General features: G+C 45.5%; 1 protein-coding gene across 5 annotated transcripts in view; it reads left to right on the forward strand.

Moving 5' to 3' along the window:
* The first annotated feature begins 949 nt into the window (after window positions 1-949).
* The window catches only part of SCML4 (Scm polycomb group protein like 4), a 110,975-nt gene continuing 83,925 nt past the window's right edge, over window positions 950-27,999 (forward strand). The window contains exon 1 of one of the 5 annotated variants that reach the window (XM_060190674.1): window positions 950-1,170. The gene's annotated coding sequence lies outside the window, so the exon portion shown is untranslated. The remainder of the gene's footprint in view (window positions 1,171-27,999) is intronic. The other 4 variants (XM_060190673.1, XM_060190669.1, XM_060190672.1 and 1 more) reach the window with 4 other exon arrangements.

Here is a 27,999-nt window from a genome sequence, read left to right on the forward strand (position 1 = left end):
CCACATATGTGTGGAAGGGTTGTTTTATCTTATAGAAATTACTGGAGAATAAGGACCTGGAATTGGATGAGAATAGCCAATGGGGAACCCTGCTCCACTTTTATCAACCTCCCCCACATACACACACCCCCAAATGAAATCAAAACAGAACAAACAAGCAAGCAAACAAACAAACAAACAAAAAACAAAACAGAGAGGGGAAAATAACAACCAAAAAACAAGTCTTGTTAGCAGTAGAAGTAAGTCTGCCACGGAGCACACAATGGGGTGTGGAGGATAGCCCTCTTTGAGGACCATTGCCCCCCATGTGGGTCCTCTCATGCTCACCATGCTCTGCACTTAAACACAGATATGCTCTGGAGCCCGAGTCAGAGCCCCAGTTTAGTGGCATGACCACATGTGTTGTGCTGGAGAGCAGTGTGCATGACTATGGTGTGTTCACCCGTGTTCTTCTGGCAAACTCCCCTTCCTAAAGAATATTGTCATCGGAATTTCTATTTTCTTTTTTATTAGTCCAAAGATAAGCACTCACTCCTTCAGATCACCACTATCTTGTAAGCCCAGTGCCAGCCCGCACTGCTGCAGGACTGGGACAAAGAGATGATGTTACAGTCTGGTTTCTATGGCAACAGAGGAGGGGTAATGAAAACTGAAATGTTGGCAACACCCATTTTGACAATTGTGACACAATTCGGGTTATTACAAGGACAGAACCACCAAAGAAGCAAAAGTGTCATTCCCTTGCAGCTTATGTTGGCAAAAAGCTGCAGTGCACAATTCTCTCTTAGTTGGGCTACTAAGAGGAAGGAAATAAGAAACACACACACACACACACACACACACACACACACCTCGTTTTCTGCATGTAAAATGCGTGTGTTCTTTAAAAGCCAGTGGTTGGCTGGTTTTCCGGACATGATGTGGTCGAGGCTGTCATCGTAATGGAAATTCATTGCTGTAGCTACGGTGAATTGAGTTTTCTGTCTGTGCTGAATGCATTAGTCTAATGAGATGTTTGCAGCCGGCGAGCAGGGCTGCTGGAGACTCACTGTGGAAGATCAGCTTCTGCAATACTTGGTTTTGCATGTACTGAAAGTCATCTGTCTTCTGAATCAACATTCCCAGCCTGGGAAAGAACCTTCAGAGCTCTCTGTGGTGCAGCAGCTGTAGGTAAGGCAGATGCTCAGCTGCAGGGTGTGTCGTGGGCAGGAGCTCCCTCTCCTTTTGCTGGCAGCAGGGCAGGTGACGTGGTACAGTGTTTCTGGGGTGTGTACCCACCTCCACCACCAGGCACGCCACGGGCAAGGGTCCTGCACTAAAGCGGCCAAGGCTGGCAGGTAAACTTTAGTTCCTCCTTAGAAAAGACAGTGCTGGGTTCATAAGGAAGTCTCAGAGGGGAAGGTGGAGTATCGGCCTATGGAATCTCTGCAGCTGGTAGATGAGCTTGCTCACCACTTTTTTTTTTTCTCTCTTTCTCCTAACTCTGCATTTTGGGGACTAGAAAGTAAATCTCTACCCCTCCTCCCCCAGTGTGGACTCAAGTAATTGGTTTAGCTATTTCTTCTGCTTGATGATTTCACTTGGTTTTGATTTGCTTTTTAATTTAGAAAAAAAAGTCATTGTGTGCAGTGGGATAAGAACATTCTACTGAGGCGCACGGATTAAGATTGGCACATTGTATGCATACATGCAGGAGCGGCCAGAAAACGGAACCGTATGGTCATCGCTTTTTTTTTTTTTTTGTACCTTCCATCATTTACGTGTCTTTGTGCTGCTTCTCCCTAAGCTCCCAGGGCAAATGTCACTGCTATTTATTGCTAGCTGTCAGTTTTGGGGGAAAAGGAAAAAAACATAGATGACCATCATGGAGTGAAAGGAGCACTTTGCCCAAGTTCAGATCCTTCTTAGGTAGAGTGTTTGCGACTTGAAGCAGCTTCCAGATATTTCTACTGGGGGAGCAGAAGAAAGCTTTCTGAAACTCCAAGTTGTTTGATAAGCAGGACAAAGACAACGAATGAGGAGAAGGCACTAGCTTCCAGAGAAAGCCATCCGACCAATTGTTTAAGGTGCAAAGTCAACTTTCTTGCCAGTAAAAGTAAATGCGAGGGGGTCTCACGGGGTTGGAGTCTTTGATCACACTCAGGAAGGAAGGGGAGAAAATCCATAGCTTCCTGAGAAAGTAGCTTTTTTTTTGGAACCAGCCACTCAGGTCCTTGCGAGAGTGAATCCAACAACAGTGCTTCAAAAATCAACTTGTTTGCTGTGTACTTTTTTCTCCTCTCTTTTCAATCAGTGGAGTAATTTTTGAAAAATGAGAAAAAGACCTAGTTGCCTTTTTACTTATTATTTGTTTTTACAATGTCTCCTCTTTGTTATAAACTATTTGGAGTGAGAATAGAAGAAGGGCTACAGAGGGGTTTACGGTGTGGTAAAGCGTCTGAGGTGCAGTATCTGCATAGAACACTTGCTTCTGTTCTTTGTGAGTTTCTTGAGAGAACTAACAAAATGAAGGGTACCTGAGGAACAACAGCTGTGTGAAGATTACTCAGAAGAAGAGGACGGAAGTCTAAACTCAAATGAGACATTCATGTAGACACTTCAGTGTTAGGGAGGTTGGCTTAAATCTTTACTGTTTAAACATGCATGGCAGTTTTGTTTTTTTTTTTAAAGAATGTGTACCCTTAGTTTTTTAAATAGTGTACTTGAGGGACTCTTTGAATATTTTGGGAAACATGTCAGTCTGAGAAATATAAGCCAGGTCTAAATCTCTTTAAAACTCAGATTCTTAAAACTTTCTTCTCCTGTGCCACCAAAATCACTTTGGAGTCTGCTGCCTGACCAAAAGAAAAAGAGTCCGTGAATTGTAGTAGCAAGAAAAGAAAGCATGGAGAAGGGACCGTTGTAAGTTGCTTCCAGTCATTTCTGTGCGTTTGGTGGTGTTTTTGAGGCAAGTGAAACCAGCAGCAGCAGTTTCACTTTCTGGTCTGGGGTTCTGGGGTGTGTGTGTGTGTGTGTGTGTGTGTGTGTGTGTGTGTGTGTGTGTGATCACTGCCTCTCCCCCAGCTGCAGGTGAGGCAGGCAGCCCAGCTGTGACCAACAGTCCTACTCCAGAGCCTTTACTCTGCTGCAGCAAAAAAAAAAAAAAAAAAAGCTGCAAAAGTCGAGATTTAAACATTTTATTATATATGTTTGCTTACGCAAGCATTCAAATAATTCTCTGCAGCACAAAGATGGATTTTGATTTTTTTTTTTCTGAGTTTCCAGTGGTGGGAACAATCACACTTAGATCATGCATGTTCAATCTCTTCTTGTGGGGGTGACTTTTTCTCTTTTTCTTCATGAGTGATTTCACCATGGTTCTACAAGGTTACAGGGGTAGACTTCCACTGTGTGCTGACTTTTATTTACTTTGGAATCTCCTTTGATGATAAGGTCTCAAGCATTTCCTTTCAACAGGGTTAAGGAACCATAGGAGAGAGAGAGAGAGAGAGAGAGGCGAAGCACCCGACTGAGCACACGTTACAGTGGGCAAGGACCTGGTTTGAGCCCCCGGTCCCCACCTGCAGGGGAAAAGCTTTGCTAGTGGTGAAGCGGGGCTGCAGGTGTCTCTTTGTCTCTCTCCCTATCTCCCACTTCCTTCTCGATTTCTGGCTGTCTCTATCCAATAAATAAATAAAGGTAATTTAAAGTTAGGTAGATAGAGAGAGAGAGAGAGATGGAGAGACTTTTGTGCAAATTTGGGGGGGTTGTATTTAGAGTGACTGGTCTGTTCACAGTGTGCATGTGTGTGTGTGTGTGTGTGTGTGTGTGTGTGTGTATGGGGGGCTCACCACACAAAGACACCCTCACCTTACAGAACCTTAGGGCAGAGCTTGTGTTCCACGTCGTGGAAGCTGGGAACTGGCTCCCAGGTCATGCAGATCTGGGTAGGATGCCTGTGTCTTTCCCCTGGGAGCCTCAGCTTAGCCTTGAGGCCAGGTGGCCCAGCAGGTTTCAAGGCAGGGAGGGAACACTGCTTCCCCTCTTTGGGGGCTTCAGGATCCCAAGTACCTCCAGTTTCCTGCAGGGTTGATCCCTTCCACTTTGATTTGGAGGAGGTGTGGGAGAGGAGGAGAAAGGCAGGAAGGAAAGGCTTTCTACCAGTTTCCTTCCCAATGTGTATAGATAGGATGGGGTCTAATGTCTCAGAGGGAAGGTTCTGAAAGCCGTCCCTTTTGGTGAAATGGGGGAAAGGGGAAGCTTATTTTAAGTAATTCTCAGCACATCTTACTGGGATGGTTTAAAATTTACACATTTTTCATATTTTTGTTGCCTATGAGGCAGACAGGTAAGAGCCAAGGAGGGAGACTCAAAGCAGCCCCTGAGAGGAAAATAAAAATGGTTTGGAACATACACAATGCAACCGAAACCACCACTGTGCCTAGTAAATTACTCTAAATTTTAATTCTTGAGTCATTAAAGACACATCACAAGCTTTAAAAATTACCTCTTTATCAATAAGGTGATAATTAAAAAATATTTTTATTTATTTATTCCCTTTTGTTGCCTTTGTTGTTTTATTGTTGTTGTTGTTGATGTCATCGTTGTTGTTGGATAGGACAGAGAGAAATGGAGAGAGGAGAGGAAGACAGAGAGAGGGAGAGAAAGACAGACACCTGCAGACCTGCTTCACCGCCTGTGAAGTGACTCCCCTGCAGGTGGGGAACTGGGATCCTTATGCCAGTCCTTGTGCTTTGCACCATGTGCACTTAACCCGCTCCACTACCACCCGACTTCTAATAAGATCATAAATAACTTTCTCTGGAATTAACCATTCCCTTATGCTGGGCTAGCTTTGTGGGTGGGAGACAGATGACCAGGGACTCATGGCTGAGCTGGGAACGCAGTTCAATCTTTATTGATGAGCAGGAATGCAGTGCAATCAATCTAATCTCTATTCATTAGAAAATCCTGTCCTTTATATCTCCTGAGGCGGAAGTGTCAGGCTGGAAGAGGAGGAACGTAGGATAGGGGGTGGGGAGAGGGAAAAAGCGCGCATGGAAGTATCAAGCTTGCATCTAACCAGTGGGGATTAAACCAGTGCCCTGTAGGCAGGGTGGGTCTCGGGTAAAGCAGTGATTATGTAAACAGACCACAGCATTAAGCAATGGAGCAGGGGGGAAGCTGGCATACTGCCCAACACCCTTAGCTCCTGGGCAGTAGTGCAGCCTCCAAAGTTCTCTGGGAATTCAGCACCCCTTCCCTTCCCTTCCCTTCCCTTCCCTTCCCTTCCCTTCCCTTCCCTTCCCTTCCCTTCCCTTCCCTTCCCTTCCCTTCCCTTCCCTTCCCTTCTCTTCCCTTCCCTTCCCTTCCCTTCCCTTCCCTTCCCTTCCCTTCCCTTCCCTTCCCTTCCCTTCCCTTCTCTTCCTTTCCATCCCCTTCCCTCCCTTTCCTTTCCCTCCCTTCCCTCCCCTCCCTTCCTTCCCTTTCTCTTTTTTAACAATTGGTCTTGTGGCAAACCTACTGAATTTAAATTCAAGCATCTATTGTGCCATCTTCCAACTGTATCTCAGGGACTGTTAGGATCACCTACATCATGGCGACAATGAGGCTGAGAGTGACTCAGAATGTTTGACATGCATTTGAATCTGTTTTCCTCTGTCTTTGTTTTACTTCCACCCCCCCCCCCCAGTACAACCCCTGTGTTCAACAATACATACATCCTCTGTATGTGCATGAGTGCCACATGCTAGGATCTGCTGTGGGTGTCAGCTCGGCTCTGCTCTGGCAGTCCCAATGGCCAGCCCTGCGTTTGCTGACTCCTCATCACCCACTCTGAGCACTTTGGCTGAGAGCCCAGTGGGGTTCTAAGTGTTTGTCGTTGCTGAAAATGAAAATCATCTTGGTTTCAGTTCTGGCAAGGGTTCGTTCCTTCATATTTCTGCAAAACTCCCACCCGTGGTTTGTCAGATGTGGAGATTGAAATCGAGACTTGAAGAATAGCAGGTGCAAGAAGGCCTCTCTGGACCAGCTTACAGCTGTTTGACATCTGCCTTGCTCTGACCCACAAGTGCTCATGTCTGCAGAAGTGCATGTGCTGGGCATTCCAGATCATATTCCCGCTCCATTAGTGACAGACGGACAGAGCCTCTCTCTCTCTCTCTCTCTCTCTCTCTCTCTCTCTCACACACACACACACACACACACACACACACACACACACACACACACACACTTTTCATGAATGATTTAATACTGATTTACAAAATTATAAGCTAATAGAGGTACAACTGTGCTCCATTCCCACCACCAGAGTTCTGGATCCCCAATCCCTCCACTGGAAGCTGCAGCAGTTCTCCCAAGGTTGCAGATATGGGTTAATTATTATTTCTACAACTCTCTGTCTATATTTGTATATATTTGGCCTTTTTTTAAAGATTTAATGTTTTCTTCATTTCCAAGTCATCCATACACCTATTACTACATCCAAATGTTCCTCCATTTTTCCTCTTCTCTCTCTAGTTCCTGATGGAGTTGGAATTCAGAGCCCTCTGGTCCTCTTTCCCTATCCCTTATCCCCCACTGGGAGTATGGTTCAAAATTATTTTGGGGGTGCAAAAGGTGGGAGTTCTGTAACTGCTTCTCTGCTGAACATGGACATTGGCAGGTGGATCCATACCCCCAGCCTGTTTCTACCTTTCCCTAGTGGGGCAGGGCTCTGGAGAGGTGAGTTTCTGGGTTGCATTGGTGAAGCCATTTGCCCAGAGAAGTCAGGATGGAATCATGATAGTGTCTGCAACTTGGTGGCTGAAAAGAGGCATGATACATAGCAGGACAAAATGATTAATGAAAAGGAAACAAAAAGCAGGAGTAGAGCCGAGGAGAATAGGGGTCTCAGGGTACAAAGAAGCTAGGAAGTCCATTCTAGGAATATTCCAAGGGGCCCACAGCTTAGTTTTTAGCGTGAATTTGATGCCTAACATGGAGTTGGGCAAAAATATTGTCTGAGAAGAAGGTGCCAGAGTAGAGTAAAGGGCTAGAAAATTGGACTAGCGGGAGTTGAGTGGTAATGCAGCGGGTTAAGCACACGTGGTGCAAAGTGCAAGGACTGGCATAAGGATCCCAGTTCGAGCCCCCGGCTCCCCACCTTCAGAGGTGTTGTTTCACAAGTGGTGAAGCAGGTCTGCAGGTGTCTGTCTTTCTCTCCTCCTCTCTGGCTTCCCCTCCTCTTTCCATTTCTCTCTCTCCTATCCAGCAACAACGACAACAACAATAACTACAACAGTAAAACAAGGGCAACGAAAGGGAATAAATAAACATTTTTTTTAAAAAAGTGAGAAAAAAGAAAAGAAAATTGGACTAGGGTAGAGAGTAGCTTCCATTCTTGAGAAACATCTCTGAATAAAATTAACTGTTTATTCCATTCACCCAACCCAGGGACCATATCTCTATTCATATTTAGCACAGCAGCCTGTGAAACCTCTGAATCCCTACTGGTCTGAGCTCGCAGCTCACGGTCACAGCTGGGGACAGTGCAGCCTGCAGGCATTTCAGGGCCAGTCTTCCTGAGTGGCGGAGTAGGCTGCCTTCAGAGAGGTTACTGTTGCTGCTTTATGGTGAGGGCAAGGTCCTGGGAAGACCCTCAAGAGGTCTTAGGATGGTGTTCCTGATGGAAGTGACCAGTGATGGTAGAGAGAGGGATCCTTTAGAGGCTCATCATATTCATGTGGGAATCCAAGGATTCTCTGACTAGGGCACCAGATAACGGGTCTCTCCCTGTCTCTCTCTCTGCCTCCTCTTGCTTGCAGCAATGACTTTGTGTGCTACTATCTGTAGACAGAAATTTACAATCTAGTGGTGAGTCTTGCTTTGTGTGGAGCTCAGAAGTCATTCTACCACTTTTATGAGATACCCTGCAGTGAGGGGAAAATATTTTGAGAGCCGCAGTGCAGGCTGGGCTGGAATGGTGGCACTACGAATCGATTGCTCCCAGAAGCCATTTTTTTCCTTTTCTTTTTTTCTTTCTATTTTATTTGATAGGACAGAGAGAAATTGAGAGAGGAGGGGGAGATAGAGAGGGAGAGAACAAGATAGACACCTGCAGACCTGCTTCACAACTTATGAAGTGTCCTCCTTGCAGTTGGGGAGTGGGAATTTGAACCCAGGTCCTTGATCATGGTGATGTGTGCTCACTGCCTGGCACCCAAGCTGATTTTTAAAAAAAATTTTTAAGGATTTTATTTATTTATGAGAAAGATAGGAGGAGAGAGAAAGAACCAGACATTACTCTGGCGCACGTGCTGTCGGGGATTGAACTCGGGACCTCATGCTTGAGAGTCCAAAGCTTTACCACTGTACCACCTCCCAGACCACCTCAAGCTGATTTAAAAAAAAATTATTTATTTATTCCCTTTTGTTGCCCTTATTGTTTTATTATTGTTGCTATTGATGCCGTCGTTGTTGGATAGGACAGAGAGAAATGGAGAGAAAAGGGGAAGACAGAAAGGGGGAGAGAAAGATAGACACCTGCAGACCTGCTTCACCACCTGTCGCTTATGTGAAGCGACTTCCCTGCAGGTGGAGAGCTGGGGGCTCGAACCAGGATCCTATACCAGTCCTTGCACTTCACACCATGTGCACTTAACCTGCTGCACTACAGCCCAACTCCCTCCCAAGCTGACTTTTAAGAATGGTCTCAGTTCAAGCCCCTAGCCTCCACCTGCCAGGGGGAGGTCTTTCAGTGGGATAGCAGGACTACAAGTCTCTCTCTCTCTCTCTCTCTCTCTCTCCCTCTTTCTCTCCCCTCCATCTCAGTTTCTCTCTGTCTCTGTCCAAAGTAAATAAATAAAAGTACTAAAAAGAATGGCCTCAGATCCCTGTAGTCAGGTTGTGTCAGCTCTGAGTTGAGGAGTGGCCTTGCCTTCTTCACGGGGCAATGATACAGAACAGGGGAGAGGAGTTGTCTGTTAAGAGAAAATGCATGTTCCAGGGGAAAATAGTGTCAGGGATCTGCTCTCAAAAGCTGGTGACATTGTTTCACTAGCCTCTTGACAGTGACTCAGCTTTTGGGAGCTAAATATTTGCTAACACAAGTCTTTGCCTTTTTTTTTTTTTTTTTTTGTCTCTGTGTGTGATATTGCAGAGCAAAAACTCTCCATTCTTTCACACAAATGGGCTTAATGGTCGCCCTAAAGAAATATGTAGCCTTTAATAAAGATGGAGACTAAACTTGAGAACAGATGCTGAGCTGGGTAGGAAAAAAAAAATCACCCTGAATAGGTCCCAGTTCAACCAAGGGAAAGTGATATTAGGGAGCCAGACAATGATGCACAAAGTACTAAGTGCAAGGACGCACAGAAAAATCCAGGTTTGAGCCCCCTGCTCCCCATCTGCAGCTGGGACACTTCACAAGAAGAAACGAGGGGGAGAGAAAAGGGGAAGAGAAAGACAGACAGCTGCAGCCTTGCTTCACTGCTTTTGAAGTTTCCCTCCTGCAGGTGGGGGCCAAGGACTTGAACCTGGGTCCTTGCACATGGTAGGTAATGGTGTGCGTTCAACTGGCTCATCACTACCTGGGTCCAAGGATGTGGCCTTTGAGCCAGTTGGGGGCTGGCTTCAGGCTTTTCATCCTGTTTTGACAGGTAACTGGAGGCATCCTTGAAATGAAGAGAAGCAACACCAGGAGAGAAAAACTCACAGTGAAAATTCTGTTCAAGGTGTTCACATTTTCTTGCTCTTGTAAACAAGAAGCTGAGCTCTTAACTGCTGAGTTCTTGTGTTAAGTTGTGTTGACTGTTAACTTGCCCTAACAGTCCTTTAGGACTCAGTACTTCTTGGATATTTGTCAGGCTTTATCAAATAGTTAGCTACTAAGAGACAAGGTATGTCTCAAATGAGTAACTAATAGCATCATATGAGGCATGGGGTTTATTGACTAGTCAAGAACTCCTCTGTGGAAATACATTTTTGTTATTATTCAGCCTTGAGAATCCAGTGGGTATTGACTTGCTTCCTTCTCTGTCTACTGTTTTTGTTTTAGATATTAATTTATTTATTTCCACCACAAAGGGATTATCACTGAGAGTCTGTGCCTCTCCTCTGCCACTTTTCCCAATGGTCATTTAAAAAATATTTATTTATTTATTTATTATTGGCTAGAGACAAAGAGAAATTGAGAGGCGAGCAGGAGCTAGAGAGGGTAAGAGACAGATGCCTGCAGCCCTGCTGCGCCACTCGTGAAGCTTCCCCCCGCAGGTGGGGACCGGGGCCTTGAACCCGGGTCCTTGCACACTGTAATGTGTGCGCTCAACCAGGTGCGCCACTACTTGGCCACCCCTTTTTATTGAGGATGAGAGACAGAGAGCAATAGGGGGGGGAAGAGAGAGACAAAGAGAGGAAGAGACCCTTGCAGTGCTGCTGCCCCACTTGTGAAGCTTCGCCCTCTGTGGATGGGGACCAGGGACTTGAACCTGCTTCACTGTGCATGGAAATGTGTGCACTCTACTGGGTGTACTAGCACCCAGGCCCGTTGTCATTGCTGAGGGTGCCGAGGGGGTTTACCATGAGATTTGGGGGGGGGGGGGCTCATCTCAGTAGCTACTTGTACATTCCCCTTGCACTGAAAACTCTCCTTTTCAGATGCCCAAAGATGCACAGGCATATTTGATGTCAACACTTGTGGAAGCTCTCTTGTGCAGAAAATGCTTCTGGGGAGGGATGCTACAGGAAACCCTAGGCTGGGGGGTGGGTGGGTTCACGCGAAGGCAGTGACACACCCCGATTAAGCGCACAGAGTACTAAGCCCAGAGATGAGCTCAAGGGTCCTGATTCGAGCCCCCAGCTCCCCAGCTGCAGGGGGAAAGCTTCACAAGAGGAGAAGCAGGTGTGCAGGTGTCTCTCTGTCTCCCTCTCTATCTCCTGCTCTTCGCTCAGTTTCTCTCTGTTCTATCCAATAAAAATGGGAGGGGGGGGAATGGTTGCCAGGGACAGTGGATTTGTAGTGCGGGCACCCAGCCCCAGTGATAACCCTAGAGGCAAAAAAGAAAGAAAGTTTTAGAAAACTTTCAACTCTGGTGTGCATAGATTTCAAACATAGTGTAGAACTAATGTGGAAATAAAAAGAACCAACTGGTTCCGATGTTTGGAGTCATTACCCACAATGTAAAAAAAAGAACTTCTGTTTCAGTGCTGATGACCTGATACTAACTAATCGGCATAAATAATGAGGGGAGAGCTGTGGCAGGGTGCGTGGTGCCCAAATGTGGACCGTTATTTTGGTCTCATAGTGAGAAGCTGCAGCCTTGTTTTGCCTTTGTGAGGTCTGGGGAGGGATGACTGCTCTCTAAACGCGCAGAGCTGTGAGCTCAGGTTGGGGTATGATGTGTGTAAGGCTGTGTGGAGGCCGTTGCTCAGAACGGCCCCCTTTCTTTTGTTAGAAGTCATTTGGCATAAACCCCAAAGAGAAGAAAGGAACTAAAAGGTTTCTGATAGCAAAGTAAAGAAACAAGATACATTCAAGAAAGTTTGTTTCCTGCATGTTTCCCTGGAAGCAGCCCCAGTCTCTGGGTAAGGTCAAGTGCTGAGAGATTAATTTGAGACCAGAGTTGTGTGGAATAAATTGGAAATGTAATCCCGGGGGGGGGGGGGGCTGACATTTGAGCACAGGTCTGCTCACTGTTTTGATATGTTCATGCCTTAAGGGAAAAAAAGCGATGAGACCAAAGATTTAGCCTGGATTTAAGAGATTTTACACAGTGTGGGCTGGACAGTTTCCTGGACAAAGTTCAGCACACCTGGGGCACCCTGTCGCTTCTGCGAGTGTGTGTAGTTGATAGTCTGATTACCAGTTGAGGGAGGAAGGGTCTTTCTCGGCCCTGTGAAAGCAGCCTTGGTACAGGGTACAGAGAACTGACACGGAGGCCTGGAGTTCATGTGAATCCTAAACCATTTCCCAGTCACCGGAAAGGGGTCTTTAAATCACACCCAAATTCTTAGACTGAATGGACTTTTTTTTTTCTTTTTCTTTCTTATTTATTTATTTATTTATTTATTTATTTATTTATTTATTGTGCCTCCAGGATTATTGCTGGGGCTCGGTGTCTACACTATGAATCCACTGCTCCTGGAGGCTATTTTATCCCTTCTGTTGCCCTTGTTGTTTATTGTTATTGTTGTCATTATTATTATTGCTATCAATGTTGTTGGATAGGACAGAGAGCAATGGAGAGAGGAGGGGAAGATGGGGGGGGAGAAAGACAGACACCTGCAGACCTGCTTCACCACCTGTGAAGCAACTTCACTGCAGGTGGGGAGCCAGGGGCTTGAACCAGGATCCTTACGCCGGTCCTTGTGCTTTGCGCCACGTGTGCTTAACCTGCTATGCTACCGCCCAACTCCCTATGAATGGATTTTTTTTAAATATAATTTTGTTTTAGATTGAGACAGAGAGGGAGAAAGAGACCAACCCCAAAGTTTCTTTTAAAAAAGAAAATACTTCAAACATTAATAAATACTTATTTTAATTTTTAAAAAACTTTACTTATTACTTATTTGATAGGATAGAGAGAAATTGAGTGAGAAGTGGGAGATGGAGAGGAAGAGAGAAGAGAGATACCTGCAAACCAGCTTTACTGCTTATGAAGCTTCCCCCCACCTTCACCTCCACCCCTGCCCCCTAGCCTTTGCCCTGAGGATGGAGATGGGAGTCTTGAAGCTGGGTCCTCACAGCATCCAGGTGCACCCAACCCCGAGACTGATTTAATTATTTAATGAGAAAGAGAACCAGAGCATCACTCTGGCGCTTGTGATGCCAGAAATCACACTCAGGTCCCCATGCTTGGGAGTCCAGTGCCTTATTCACTGCGCTACCCACCAGGCTGCTAGTGGGGCTATTTTTGTCTCTGTTACTCAGTTGGAGGAACTGAGACTTATTTCAATATCTTGCCTTGGGTCACAGAATCATGCAGAGTCCGCTCAGTCCTTTCCTCCCTTTCATGTCTCTCACCTGTGAGGGCGGAAGAGAAAGAGGTCTTTCACGCCTCTGAGCCAGATGTTCCCACTCAGTCTGGCTGGGCTGCTCCCACATCCAGCAGGTTCCAGAAAGGAAATGATTCCCTGGTGTTTCCACTTAGAAAGGCATTTATTTTTTCCTCTCCTCCTCCCCCTTCCTCCACCCCTCTCTCTCCCTTCCCCTTCCCCTCCTCCTTCTCCTTCTCCTTCTCCTCCTTCTCCTTCTTCTCCACAGCAAACTTCTAAGTGCTAAACTCTCTCATCCCTGTCAGGCTCAACCCTGGCTTTTCTTACCCTGTTTACAATCCTAAAATGAAACCTGCTATAATAAACCCCCTCTAATTTAAGAAAAAACAAAACATTATAATGTCATAACTGAAATGTGGAAATGAAAGACAGGGCACAAGGTAGCTAATAGTTACTTCTGGTGGGGCAGTCCCCACTGGCTGCTATAAGGAATGACCAGGTGTGTTACACCACTGCCTCTAACACGATCTAGGGCTGGGAAATAGTTGTGCAAAAAGATTTTCATGTCCGAGGCTCCAAAGTTCCAGGTTTAAGCCCCCGCCCCCCCCATGCCACCACAAGCCAGAGGAGAGTAGTGTTCTGGGTTAAAGAAAAAAAGAACGTGGCACAAAGCGCAAGGACCGGCGTAAGGATCCCAGTTCGAGCCCCGGCTCCCCACCTGCAGGGGAGTTGCTTCCCAGGCGGTGAAGCAGGTCTGCAGGTGTCTGTTTTTCTCTCCCCCTCTCTGTCTTCCCCTCCTCTCTCCATTTCTCTCTGTCCTATCCAACAACGACAACATCAGTAACAATAATAATAATAACTACAACAACAATAACAACAAGGGCAGCAAAAGATAAATAAATAAATAAATAAATATGAATAAAAAGAGAGAAAGGAAGGAAGAAAGAAGGAGGAAAGAAAATCTGAATACAATATAAAACAGACAAGTGATATTTATTGGTGTCACGGCCAGTGATGCGATTTTCCAGAAGGATAAATAACTCTTAGAATTTGGAACAAAAGGCAGGGCTAGATAGCATAATGCTTATGCAAAGAGACCCGGAAGGTTCAATTCCCCTGCACCAACATAAACCAGAGCTGAGCAGGGCTTTGGTAAAAAGAAAAAGAATAATCTGGAACAAAAAAATTGGGGGTATTTTTTCCTCGATTTACCTGCTAGTTGATGTCTGGGAGGTAAGGTGTATATTATCGTCGAGGAGAAAGACATGTGTTTGTATGTAGAATGAAGTTAGTGAGCCGTTCAGAAAAGATGGAGTTGGGGGTCAGGCAGTAGGTTAAACACACATGGTGCAAAGCACAAGGACTGGTGTAAGGATCCCGGTTAGAGCCCCCAGTTCAAGCCCCTGGCCCCCCAACTGCAGTGGGGGGTCACTTCTCAGGCGGTGAAGCGGTCTGCAGGTATCTATCTTTCTCTCTTCTCTCTGTCTTACCCTCCTATTTCTCTCTGTCCTACCCAACAATAATAACAACAATAATAATGACCACAACAATGATACAACAAGGGCAACAAAAGGGGAAAAAATGGCCTCTAGGAGTAGTGGATTCATGGTGCAGGCACCGAGCCCCAGCAATAACCCTGGAGGCAAAAAAAGAAAGAAAGCATTAAACAGTTGAGTGAGCTGAGTGGTAGCACATTTGGTAAAGCACACGTTACAGTGCATAATGATCCTGGTTCAACCCACAGTCACCATCTGCAGGGGGAAGCATCACAGATAATGAAGCAGTGCTGCAGGTGTCTCTTTCTCCCTCTCTAGCTATCCCTTCGTTTTCAATGTATCTCTATCCAATAAATAAATAAATAAATTAAAACATTTTTTTAAAAGAGAAAAGATGGAGTTTTCACTTCTGGTGAGACAATGCTTCCTTATTTAGGATAGCTGAAAAGCATCACTGCATCCAGTGGCTTTGGTTTCTGACTGCTAGTGCTGAATGCTCCCTGTGTCCTCAGCACTATACCAGTTAAGCCCATCTTGCACATTCCCAGAATATCCATCTGTGGGGAATCTTATCACCACAGCTGAATACCTGTGGATAAGAGCATGCCCACAGGACAAGCACTGCACTCTACTCCATTTCCATAAAACCCCGATTAATATGGCAATACAGTCTGTGTTAGCCCAAATTAACCAAGATGGTCAATAACCACTCAGTTGAGAAAGCTATGGTCTATATACACAACGGAATAGTAATCAGCTATTAAGAATGGTAATTTGGGGTCGGGCTAGGTAGCGCAGCGGGTTAAGCACACATGGCGCAAAACACAAGGACCGGCGCAAGGATCCGGGTTCGAGCCCCCGGCTTCCCACCTGCAAAGGGGTCGCTTCACAGGCGGTGAAGCAGGTCTGCAGGTGTCTTTCTTTCCCCCTCTCAGTCTCCCCTCCTCTCTCCATTTATCTCTGTCCTATCCAACAACAACAACAGCAATGACAACAACAATAATGATGACAACCACAAGGGTAACAACAAGGGCAACAAAGCGGGGGGGGGGGATGGCCTCCAGGAACAGTGGATTCATAGTGCAGGCACCGAGCCCCAGCAATAACCCTGGAGGCAAAAAAAAAAAAGATGAATTCACCCTCTTTACCTCATCTTGAATGGAGCTTGAAGGAATCATATTAAGTGAGATAAGCCAGAAAGAGAAGGATGAATATGGGATGATCCACTAGTGGACAGAAGTTGAGAAGTAAGAACAGAAGGGGAACACAAAAAAGCAGAACTTGGCCAGGCTGGGTGTATTGCACCAAAGTGAAGGACTCTGGGAAGAAGGACATGGAGGAGGGTGAGGATAGGGGAGGTTTGGTGTCTTGGTACATGATGATGGAAGGTGAGAATGTCTTGCAGACACCAATCACGGTGAAATTGTATCCATGTGCCAACCACTGTACTGTAATCTAGTAACTGCCCAGTTAAAAAGAAAAGTGTAACTGCTCTAGGCTGCCTTGAAAAGTCAGAACCCTGTGGAGAGACCCTAAAGGTAAGATACTTGGAAGAAAGGAAGAGGGAGGATCAAGGAGCCACCGGACAAGAGAGTGAAGAAACCATTTGGAAGGGGTCTTTTTGTCCACAGGGAGCAGACACAAACTGTGCCGTACACCCTTTCCTTAGGGCTGAGACACCATAAGCTACAAAGCTGGACACATTCTAGAGCCGTAGTGACATCCATTTTGTTAATTTTTTTTTTTTTATGCCTAAGAGAGGGTTTTATATCTGAAGTGAAAGCTAAGGCTCATTATAAAATGTAGTTGATTTTTATTTTATAGGTTATTTGTTAGAGATTGAAATGAGTGACATAAGACTTTGGGGGAGGTGTTTACTAAATGAACACTTTAGCAAATGTTTATTTAATTTTGAAAATATTTGCATTTTTAACTCTGAGTACTTGTTTTGAATTTATGAGTGTTATGTAAAATTGCATTTTAAAGTGCATTTCTTTATTGAGAACATTTTAAGATTTAGTAAGTGTAAGTAAATATGGGTCAGCCAGGGCTCTCCAGAGAAATAAAATAGATAGGAGTTAGGTACTGGTTACAGGAATTAACCCACATGACTAGGGAGGGTGAAAAGTCCCAGCATCCATACTTAGCAAGCTGGTATCCTGGGGAAGGCAGTGGTGCCAAATTCCATTCCAGTCCCCAAAACTGACAAATTCAAGACTCAAGTAAAAGCTGGTGTTTCAATTTGAATCCAAAGACAAGAAAGAACTTCTGACTCACCTCAAAGGCCACCAGGCAAAAGGAGTTCCTCTGTCTCACCCTTTTCTTCTTCTTTTTTTTTAAATTTCTTTATTGGGGAATTAAGGTTTTACATTCAACAGTAAATACAAAAGTTTGTACATGCATACCATTTCTAGGTTTTCCATCTAACAATACAGCCCCCACTAGGACCTCTGTCATTCACCGTTTACTTCTATTCAGGCCTTCAGCTGGCTGGCAGAGGCCCACCCAAATGAAAGAGGGAAAATCTGTTTTACTTAGTCTACTAATTCAAATGTTAATCTCATCCATCAACACCTTCACAGACATTCTCAGAATTATGTTTGAAAAAAGGTAGCACCAACAAATGCTGGAGAGGTTGTAGGGACAAAGGAACCCTTCTGCACTGCTGGTGGGAATGTCCGTTGGTCCAATGCCTGTGGAGAGCAGTTTGGAGAACTCTCACAAGGCTAGAAGTGGATCTACTCTATGACCCTGAAATTCCTCTCCTGGGGGTATATCCTAAGGAACCAAACATACTCATCCAAAAAGATCTGTGTACACCTATGTTCATAGCAGCACAATTTGTAATAGCCAAAACCTGGAAGTAACCCAGGTGTCCAACAACAGATGAGTGGCTAAGTAAATTGTGGTCTATATACACAGTGGAATACTACTCAGCTATTAAAAATGATTAATTCACCTTTTTCACCTCATCTGGGATGGAGCTTGAAGGAATCATATTAAGTGAGATAAGCCACAAAGAGAAGAATGAATATGGCATGATCTCACTCATAGACAGATGTTGAAAAATAAAAACAGAAGGGAAGACACAAGGCAGAAATTAGACTGGAGTTGGTGTATTGCACCAAAGTAAAGGACTCTGGAGTGGGAGGAATGTTCAGGTCCTGGAACATGATGGCAGAGGAGGATCCGGAAGGCGATTGGTTAGATTGTTATGTGGAAAACTGAGAAATGTTACACATGTACAAACTATTGTATTTTACTGTTAACTATAAACCATTAGTTCTCTCAATAAAGAAAAAAAGAATTATGTTTGACCATTTTATTTGGTCACTTCTATGGTTCAGCCAAGTTCACATATGTAACTCTCACATGATTGCATTTAGACATGATTAATTTTCTTTTCAAAGATTATGTCTGAGTATCTGTAATTTGGTAAACACTGCTTGGAGTCCTAGCTATCTATGTCTCTCATGGAAGAATTGGTATCTGAAATGCCAGAAGATATCAGTCTACTCATCAACAGGAACTGTGATCCTCTGAGTCATTCCCATAATGCCACTGGGAAATTCAATCCTTGGACTTTCAGAGAAGTTTTTAGAGACTGTCTCTATGGGTGACCCCAGTCCCGAGGGAGTGGCCATTTCCAAGCATCCGACAGCCATGTTTTTCATCAGAGTTTGGAACATAGTTCTACAGCTGTCAGGTTTTCTGTCAGCCCCCAGATGGGACCATGTGGAACAGTGAGCTTGAGCCTCTCGTGGGAGATGGTCTGCCCTGCAAACCAGTGCTGGCAAACCCTGTCTCTCTGTTTGATGTGGAGTCTGGTTCCAATATCATGTAGATGACGCGGCATCAGAGGAACAGTGATGGGCTCATGTCACAAGGCTATGAAAGCGGCTAGATATTTTCATGTCCCTCTCTAGACCCTGCTTGTTGTGCGACAGCATCAGTTTCACTTTCTTGTTGACCACTCTGTGGATTTGTGTCTGCACGACTCCCAGAAGTAGAAGGGAAAAGTCTGAGGGTCAGTAGCTTTAGCTTTCTGGCCTCTTTGACTTTAAGTGTCATCGGAGAACAGAAAACTGGGCATGTCTTTCACTGGTATTGAAGAAAACACTTTTCTGTTTAGCTAGAGGCAGAGAAGAAGAGGGAGAAGGAGGTGGGGGGAGAGGAATTCGGAGAAGGAGAGGGAGAAGGAGAGGGAGAAGGAGAGGGAGAAGGAGAGGGAGAAGGAGAGGGAGAAGGAGAGGGAGAAGGAGAGGGAGAAGGAGAGGGAGAAGGAGAGGGAGAAGGAGAGGGCAAGAGACAGACACAAGTGGGTCGAGCAGTTGCGCAGCAGGTTAAGCGCACATGGCGCAAAACCCAAGGACCACGTAAGGATCCCAGTTTGAGTTCCCGGCTCCTCACCTGCAGGGGAGTCCCTTCACAGGTGGTGAAGCAGGTCTGCAGCTGTCTATCTTTCTCTCCCCCTCCCTGTCTTCCCTCTCCTCTCTCGATTTCTCTCTGTTCTATCCAACAACATCAATGGTAACAATAACAATAATGACAACAACAAGGGCAACAAAATGGGAAAAATGGCCTTCATGAGCAGTGGATTCATAATGTAGGTACTGAGCCCAAGCAATAACCCTGGAGGCAAAAAAAAAAAAAAAAAAGAGAGAGAGAGACAGAGAGAGACAAACACACAGAGAAATGATCCTGAAGCTTCCTTCAGTGTGGAAGGGACCAGGCTCAAACCTAGGCCGTGCACGTGGCAAAGCAGTGCCCTATCCAAATGAGCTACTTTCTGACCCTGGACAGATGCCCTCTAACTGGGGCATTCTGGGCAATGCCCAGTGTACACAAAATGTACAGCCTGTCAGTGTCCTCATCCTATCTTCAGTTTTCTGAGAGGGGTATGGAAGCTTCTAAGCCAGGGAATGAAGCATCAAGGTAGAGCTAGAGCAATGTATAGCAATAAAGAGCTTGGAGTAACAAGAGGACAAAGGAGCACACGATGCAATGAAGAAACTTCATTGGACTGGGGAGACAGCACAGTAGTTCTGCAGAAGACTTTCATGACTGAGGCTCTGAGGTCACAGGTTCAATCCCCAGCACCACATAAGCTAGAGCTGAGCAGCTCTCTGGTCTCTTTCTCTCTGTATCTTTCTCTCTCTCATTAAAATAAAATAAAATTGGGGTCGGGTAGTGGGTTAAGTGTATGTGGTGCGAAGCGCAAGAACCGGCATAAGGATCCTGGTTTGAGCTCCTGGCTCCCCACCTGCAGGGGAGTCGCTTCACAGGCGGTGAAGCAGGTCTGCAGGTGTCTGTCTTTCTCTCCCCCTCACTGTCTTCCCCTCCTCTCTCCATTTCTCTATGTCCTATCCAACAACGATGACATCAATAACAACAACAATAACTACAACAACAAAACAAAAGGAGATAAAAGCAAATTTTAAAAATAAAAAAATAAAATAAATATTTATATAAAAAAGAAGTCTTACATTCTGTCAAGTCAAATTTCTATTGACAATATCTTTGTAGGGTGAAAACAGCTGTGCTATGTTCCCCATGTCACAAAAGATAATGGGGCTGAGAAGGTGGTTTACTACTGGTGGAACATTTGCCTTGTATATGCAAACATCCTGGGTCTGTCTCTCAGAAACAAGTAAAAGAAGGAAACGTAACTATTTGCTGCTAGAGCTGCAGTAACGAACACTAGCAGAAATTCACTTTCTCACTGTCCCCGAGGCAGGAAGTCCAAGAGCAAGGGGATGGCATGTTTGGTTTTCCCCAAGGTCTCTCTCCTTGGCTTGTCAACTGTTTCTGCACGTTTTCTCTGTGCTCTTACCCCTCTGGTGTTCGCCTCTCTTAGAAGGACAGCAGCTCTGCTGGTTTAGAGCTGACTTGCATAATATGTGGGGGCTCTGTCTGTGGAGAGCAAGTGGTTCTTCCTGAGGTCCGCGTCTAAAGAAACAGATGTTGCCTTCCCACGAGGTGGTTAACACGTTTTGCTGCAAGGAAACCCAAGTGTCCTAGTTAAATGTCTTGTTGCAGGGTCAACGACAGCTGAAAATGTATTGTTCCTAATGCAAAACTCAAGCACTCAACTCACTTTGCTCAGTCTTGATGGAGTGAATCCACGCTCACACTAATCTATCAGAGTTTTGGTTTGCCGTCCTTGGTATTGGGAGAAAGCACCAGGAGATTCAGTTTGCCTGAGAGCCACTGGTTTTCCTAGGGGCTTGACTGGTGACTTACCCCTCTCTGACTGACTGTTTTTCAGTGGCTTCTGGACTGTCTGGCAGGCAGAGCAAGGAGGCCCAGAGTGAGACCGCTGGGTTCCTTCCTTACTGCAGAGAAGGTGATGTGAGTCTCCTGCGTGGAGGCTCATTCTGACTGTCTGACTTGGTCTCATCAGCCCAGGAATGGTCTATGCTGGTTAATGGCTTCATTCCCTTTGACCATTCGATTCTAATGACTGACACAGAGAAGTGAATTACATTTTCTTCTTTCTTTTTTCTTTTTTGGTTGGACAAAGTTTATACGAGCAGAGAGAGGGGAAGGCTCAGTACTGAGAACTGTGCACCTGGAGATTTTTGTTTGTCTAATCTCTGAGTTCCAGGTTGGAATTTCAGCTGTTAACAGCCATCTCCACCTATACAACCTACAGGTACCCTAACCTCAGTATTTCTCCAGCCCACCACCATTCCTCTCTCTCTCTCTCTCTCTCTTTCCCAGAGCACTCACTGTTCAGCTCTGGTTTATGATGGTACTGGGGATTGAATTTGGGACCTTTGATGCATGAACAATTTTTTGCATAACTATTATACTATCTTTCAGTCCTCCTTTCTAAAAGCTATTATTGCTTCTCCAGCTACTGAAGATAACAGCTTTGTTGCTGTTGTTTCCTTTTGGTTATCTTTGCGACTTCAACACTTTTTTTTTTAAAGTAACTCTGTAGTAGGTATAGAACATAATTCAGTGTTCTCTTTCATCTACAGAAGACTTATTTTATTTTTTAAGTATTTATTTATTTATTCATTCCCTTTTGTTGCTCTTGTTGTTTTATTGTTGTAGCTATTATTGTTGTTGTTGTTGGATAAGACAGAGAGAAATGGAGAGAGGAGGGGAAGACAGAGAGGGGGAGAGAAAGATAGACACCTGCAGACCTGCTTCACCGCCTGTGAAGCGACTCCCCTGCAGGTGGGGAGCCAGGAGCTCGAACCGGGATCCTTCCACCAGTCCTTGCACTTTGTGCCACCTGAGCTTAACCTGCTGCGCTACCGCCCGACTCCTGACGTCAACACTTTGAAATGACTTTAGCATATAGAAGGAGACAGAGACACAGAAAGAGGGAGAAATACCATAACCTCAAAGCTTCCTATAATGCGGTAGGGCCAGACTGGAGCCTGGGTGGGACACATGGTACTGCCTTCAAAGTGAAAATCCAGTCCTGACTGAGGTAACTTCCAGAAGAGGTCCCTGCACTCCCTTCCTCTCCCCCACTGCCCTCCTTAGCAGCCTTCACCAACCATCGCTGCGGCCTTCAGTTCTGCCTCCTTCTGAACTGCTTTCTCCCTTCAGCCTCCTCGTGTGCTGTGCCTTCTCTTGTTGACACAGATCTGCTTGAACACTCAAGTGCTTGAAAATTTCATATAGATTCCTTTGCTAACATGAATATAAATAATTTCTTGAGTAAATATTCTGTCTCTACACACACACACACACACACACACACACACACACACATGCATATATAACACGGCTTTTACACTTGTGGTATATATTATTATACAACATAAACAACAATAAAATTCAGAAATAAAATTCCCCATACATTCTCAAAGGCCCTGTATCTTTATTATTATTATTATTTAGTTCAGGTAGCATTGGTTTTCTACATTGTAAAAAGCCCTTGGGTATTTTCACATTCTTTGCTTATGTCTTAAATTTCTTTCTCCTTATTTTGCAGGAGTGGCCCCATGTATCTTTCACTCCCCCTGGCCCTGATGCTCTTCACAGAACCCCCCTTTTTAAGATTTTTATTTATAAAATGGAAACACTGACAAGACCATAGGGTAAGAGGGGTACAACTCCACACAGTTCCCACCACCAGACCTCTGTATCCCATCCCCTCCCCTGATAGCTTTCCTATTCTTGATCCCTCTGGGAACATGGACCTAAGGTCACTGAGGGACGCAGAAGGTGGAAGGTCTGGCTTCTGTAATTGCTTCCTCGAAGAACATGGGTGTTGGCAGGTGGATCCATACTCCCAGCCTGGCTCTCTCCTTCCCTAGTGGGGCAAAGCTCTAAGGAGGCAGGGCTCCTGGATACATTGGTGGGGTGGTCTGCCCACGGAAGTCAGGAAGGAATCATAGTATTATCTGGTGGCTGAAAGGCAGTAAGATGTAAAGCAAGACAAATCGTTTAATAAATATGAACCCAAAGGTAGGAATAGAGCAGATGAAATTAGAGGTCTTTGGGTGGGAAGAAATTAGGAAGTCTATTTTAGGTATGTTCCAAGGGGCCCATGACTTTAGTGATTTTTCCTGAGCCTTATAGCTAACATGGAGGTGGGCTAGAAGTATTGTCTAGGAATCTGCTGTCAGAGTTGAGAATAGGGCCAAAAAGCTGGATTAGGGCAGAGAGTAGCTCCCAAACATGAGGAAAGTCTATAAATACCATTAACGGTTTACTCCATCCATCTAGGACTTCTATATATTCATATTTATGGGCCTGTGCAATCTCTGAGTCCCTGTCAGTCTGAGCAGACAGTCCATGGTCACAGCTGGGAACATTCTAGGCTGCGCTCATTTCAGGACCGCTCTTCCTAGAGAATATTATTCTTGTGGGCAAGAAGGAAAAAGGAAGTTGCCCCCCCCCCCCAAGAACAAAATCAAAACAGTAGCCTAACCTTCCTTCTCTATAATTATTGCAAAGAGGTGTCGGCTGTCTCCCCTTATTCAACTTCCCTGCGCTCTGGGTACAGTGTGTCCTCTAAGGACAAAAGAGGAAGCAGGCCACCAGACAGACTCCAACGAGGAGGGAAGTGATTGAGGGAGACGAGAAGAGGCAAACTTAAGAGTATCAAGCAATTAGGCTAATGTGATTTAAAACAACATGATGGGTGAAGTTTGTGTTTATTTTCCCCTCACACTGTAATGAATTCATGGAACGGCTGCAGGGCTGTTAAATTTTAGTCAACGGGCTGTTCTTTGAGATAAAAGTGGTGGTAACAACCTAGTCATTTTATAGTAGTGTGGATGGAAGATAATTACAGTTTGGGAGCCCGTTGTCCCGTCCCCATAGATGGCTTGTCTTGGGCTGGGAGCCATTGTGAGCGCAAACTGGAAGTTTATGTGCCTCAGGGAGGTGCCATTCCCCCCTCTTGCCAAGGAGAGCACTTAACTCACTTCTTAGATATGCCAACCAGTGTCCTCCAGGGAGCCCAGCTAATAAATATGATAATAAGGTTGTAATGGGACAAGAAGGGCTGATGCAGAGTTTTGTCCACACACAGTTGGCAGTGAGCAGGCACCGTTGCAGCCCCGGGGCAATGCAATCCAAGCGTCTTGGGCAAATGTAGGCGTTTTTTGTTTTTTTTAAAATATTTATTTTATTTATTTATTCCCTTTTGTTGCCCTTGTTGTTTTATTGTTGTAGTTATTATTGTTGTTGTCGTCGTTGTTGGATAGGACAGAGAGAAATGGAGAGAGGAGGGGAAGACAGAGAGGAGGAGAGAAAGATAGACACCTGCAGACCTGCTTCACCGCCTGTGAAGCAACTCCCCTGTAGGTGGGGAGCTGGGGTTCGAACCGAGATCCTTATGCTGGTCCTTGTGCTTCTGCGAAATGTAGGTGTTTTAATGAGAGGTTCTGGGAGTGTCTCTGTGCTGTGGCCTCTGAGTGAGATCTGGCCCCACCAAATATACCCATGACTTACTTTCCTCCTTGACCTTGGCAACCATTAGAAGGCCTTACAGGAGTCAAGGGGCCAGGGGAGGGAGGGAACAGGTTTGTAAAACTGGTGGGCTGGCTTCCAACACCAATTAGCTACTGAGTAGTTTGCACGGGGGACCTTGTTTTAACAAGGTGGTGACAAAGACTGACAGAAGTGGTTTGACCCTCATGATGGAGCCTGTGGCTTGCTCTTTTCTTTTCTTTTCTTTTCTTTTCTTTTCTTTTCTTTTCTTTTCTTTTCTTTTTTTGCCTCCAGGGTTATCTCTGGGGCTGTGTCTGCACTACGGATCCACTGCTCCTGGAGGCCATCTTTTATTTTCCTTTTCCCATTGTTGTTGCTGCTGTTTTTGGATAGGACAGAGAGAACTTGAGAGAGGAGGGGGAAGACAGAGGGGGAGAGAAAGACACCTGCAGACCTGCTTCACCACTAGTGAAGCGACCCCCTCCCCCCCCCGCAGGTGGGGAGCCCCAGACTCTTGCCCCTCCCCCAAAAGCCAGTGTTGAAAAGCAGAATTCACCCTGATGGTGGCTACTGGGTTTCCCTGTCTTCTCTGCTCTAGAAGTAGAAAGCAATTGGTGGCATTACTTCCCTCTGCCAGTTAATTTGTCACCTTCACAAATAATCACTGAGCTCCTCTTATAAGTGAGTCATGTAGACTATCTCACTCTGTCCATTCAGAGAGACAAAGTGAGGTGAATGTCCACAAGGGCCAGGAGTGGGTCACCTGCTCTAAAGAGTCACCTCTTCCTGGAGGCCCCAGTGCCTGCTCCTAACCCGTGTGGTTACTGTCAGGGGGCCACTCAGTTCTGCACTAGAGTCACCCACTCTCCTAGGTTGACTCAGTTCCGCACTAGAGTCACCCACTCTCCTAGGTTGGAGGCTAATTGGTGTTTGTGCGTGTGTGTGTGCACACGTGTGTGACTCTTTCCTTCCTTTCTAGTTTTAAGACATGATTTCTTTTTTTTTTTTTATTTCTTTATTGGGAAAATAATGTTTTACATTCGACAGTAAATATAATAGTTTGTACATGCATAACATTTCTCAGTTTTCATATAACAATACAACCCCCACTAGGTCCTCTGTCATCCTTCTTGGTTCTGTATTCTCCCCACCCACCCACCCACCCCAGAGTCTTTTATTTTGGTGCAATATTCCAGTTCAGGTTCTACTAGTGTTTTCTCTTCTGATCTTGTTTTTCAACTTCTGCCTGAGAGTGAGATCATCCCATATTCATCCTTCTGTTTCTGGCTTATTTCACTTAACATGAATTTTTCAAGGTCCATCCAAGATTGGCTGAAAATGGTAAAGTCAACATTTTTAATAGCTGAGTAGTATTCCATTGTGTATATATACCAAAACTTGCTCAGTCACTCATCTGTTGTTGGACACCTGGGTTGCTCCCAGGTTTTGGCTATTACAAATTGTGCTGCCAAGAACATATGTGTACACAGATCTTTTTGTATGGATATGTTGGGTTCCTTAGGATATACCCCTAGGAGAGGAATTGCAGGATCATAGGGTAGGTCCATTTCTAGCCTTCTGAGAGTTCTCCAGACTGTTCTCCACAGAGGTTGGACCAATTGACATTCCCACCAGCAGTGTAGGAGGGTTCCTTTGACCCCGCAACCTCTCCAGCATTTGCTGCTGTTACCTTTTCTGATGTATGACATTCTCACAGTAGTGAAGTGGTATCTCATTGTTGTCTTTATTTGCATTTCTCTGACAATCAGATTTGGAGCATTTTTCCATGTGTTTCTCGGCCTTTTGGATCTCTTCTGTGGTGAATATTCTGTCCATGGCCTCCCCCCATTTTTGGATGGGGTTATTTGTTTTCTTGTGGTTGAGGTTGGCAAGCTCTTTATGTATTTTTGTTAATAGCCTCTTGTCTGATGTATGGCATGTAAAGATCTTCTCCCATTCTGTGAGGGGTCTCTTGGTTTGGGTAGTGGTTTCTTTTGCTGTGCAGAAGCTTTTAAATTTGATGTAGTCCCATAGGTTTATGCTTGCCTTAGTCTTCTTTGTAATTGGAATCGTTCATTGAAGAAAGGCATGATTTCCTTTAACGTTATTGAATTTGATAGGATAGAGGAATTGAGAGGAGAAAGAGGGGAAGAGAGAGAGAGAGAATAGAAAGAGACACCGGCAACACTATTTCCCCTCTTGTGTAGCTTTCCCCCTGCAGGTGGGCCTTGGGGCTTGAACCCGGTTCTCTGTGCCAGGTGACATGCATTTAACTAGGTGTGCCATCGCCTGGCCCCCTGTTTCCTTTCCAAGCTCTCAAGGCAGCTGCTGCTTTGTGAACAGCAGTACTGACTGGGCAGAGCAGCGCTTGAAACACAGACACGGCGCTGCCTTAGTGGCTAACGTGCCTCTTCCCATCTCTGTGAGGTGCACTTTTCTCGAGCAGAGCAACACAAGCAACACCTGGACCATCATTTACTGCAAGGGGCGTGAGCTCAGAGGCGTCTAGCTCTTTGCAGGATCCCCCAGGAAAGGTGCAGCACGGAAGCTGACATGGTAATGGCCACTCAGCACAGGGACTGTCCACTGAGTCCTGGCTCATCGTTTGCTAGGGACAGAACCTCTCTTTGGCTGTCTTTGTTTCCTGAGTTGAAAAGAGGGACCTCTACGTGGAAAACTGCCTAGGAATGCTAGAGGAGTCAGCCACAGGCTACTGTGGAGTTCCCTGATCCTGTAGCAAATCTTCACTCAAAGAGGAGAGAAGGAGGCCAGGTGGTGGTGCTAAGTGCTAAGTGCAAGGACACACGTAAGGTCCCAGGTTCAAACCCCTGCTTCCCACCTGCCTCAGAGATGCTTCACAAGTGGTGAAGCAGGTATCTCTCTCTTTCTCTCCCTCCCTCCCTATCACTCACTTCCTCTCTCAATTTCTCTCTGTCCTATCGAATAAAATGAATTTTTAAAAAAAGGAGAGAAGGAAAGAAAGAAAGGCCAACACGAAGCAGTGGATTCCTAGTGGCGGCGCGGCAACCCCAGGGGGGGAAAGGAGAGAGAGAGAGAGAGCTGTAATGACAGAGACATCCCTCAGAGGGAAAAGGAGAGAGAGAGCTGTAATGACAGAGACATCCCTCAGAGGGAAAAGGAGAGAGAGAGAGCTGTAATGACAGAGACATCCCTCAGAGGGAAAAGGAGAGAGAGAGCTGTAATGACAGAGACATCCCTCAGAGGGAAAAGGAGAGAGAGAGCTGTGATGACAGAGACATCCCTCAGAGGGAAAAGGAGAGAGAGAGCTGTAATGACAGAGACATCCCCTCAGAGGGAAAAGGAGAGAGAGAGCTGTAATGACAGAGACATCCCTCAGAGGGAAAAGGAGAGAGAGAGAGCTGTAATGACAGAGACATCCCCTCAGAGGGAAAAGGAGAGAGAGAGCTGTAATGACAGAGACATCCCCTCAGAGGGAAAAGGAGAGAGAGAGCTGTAATGACAGAGGCATCCCTCAGAGGGAAAAGGAGAGAGAGAGCTGTAATGACAGAGACATCCCCTCAGAGGGAAAAGGAGAGAGAGAACTGTAATGACAGAGGCATCCCTCAGAGGGAAAAGGAGAGAGAGAGCTGTAATGACAGAGACATCCCCTCAGAGGGAAAAG

Source organism: Erinaceus europaeus, chromosome 4 (assembly GCF_950295315.1).
Source record: "Erinaceus europaeus chromosome 4, mEriEur2.1, whole genome shotgun sequence".
In the NCBI taxonomy this organism is placed as follows: domain Eukaryota; kingdom Metazoa; phylum Chordata; class Mammalia; order Eulipotyphla; family Erinaceidae; genus Erinaceus; species Erinaceus europaeus.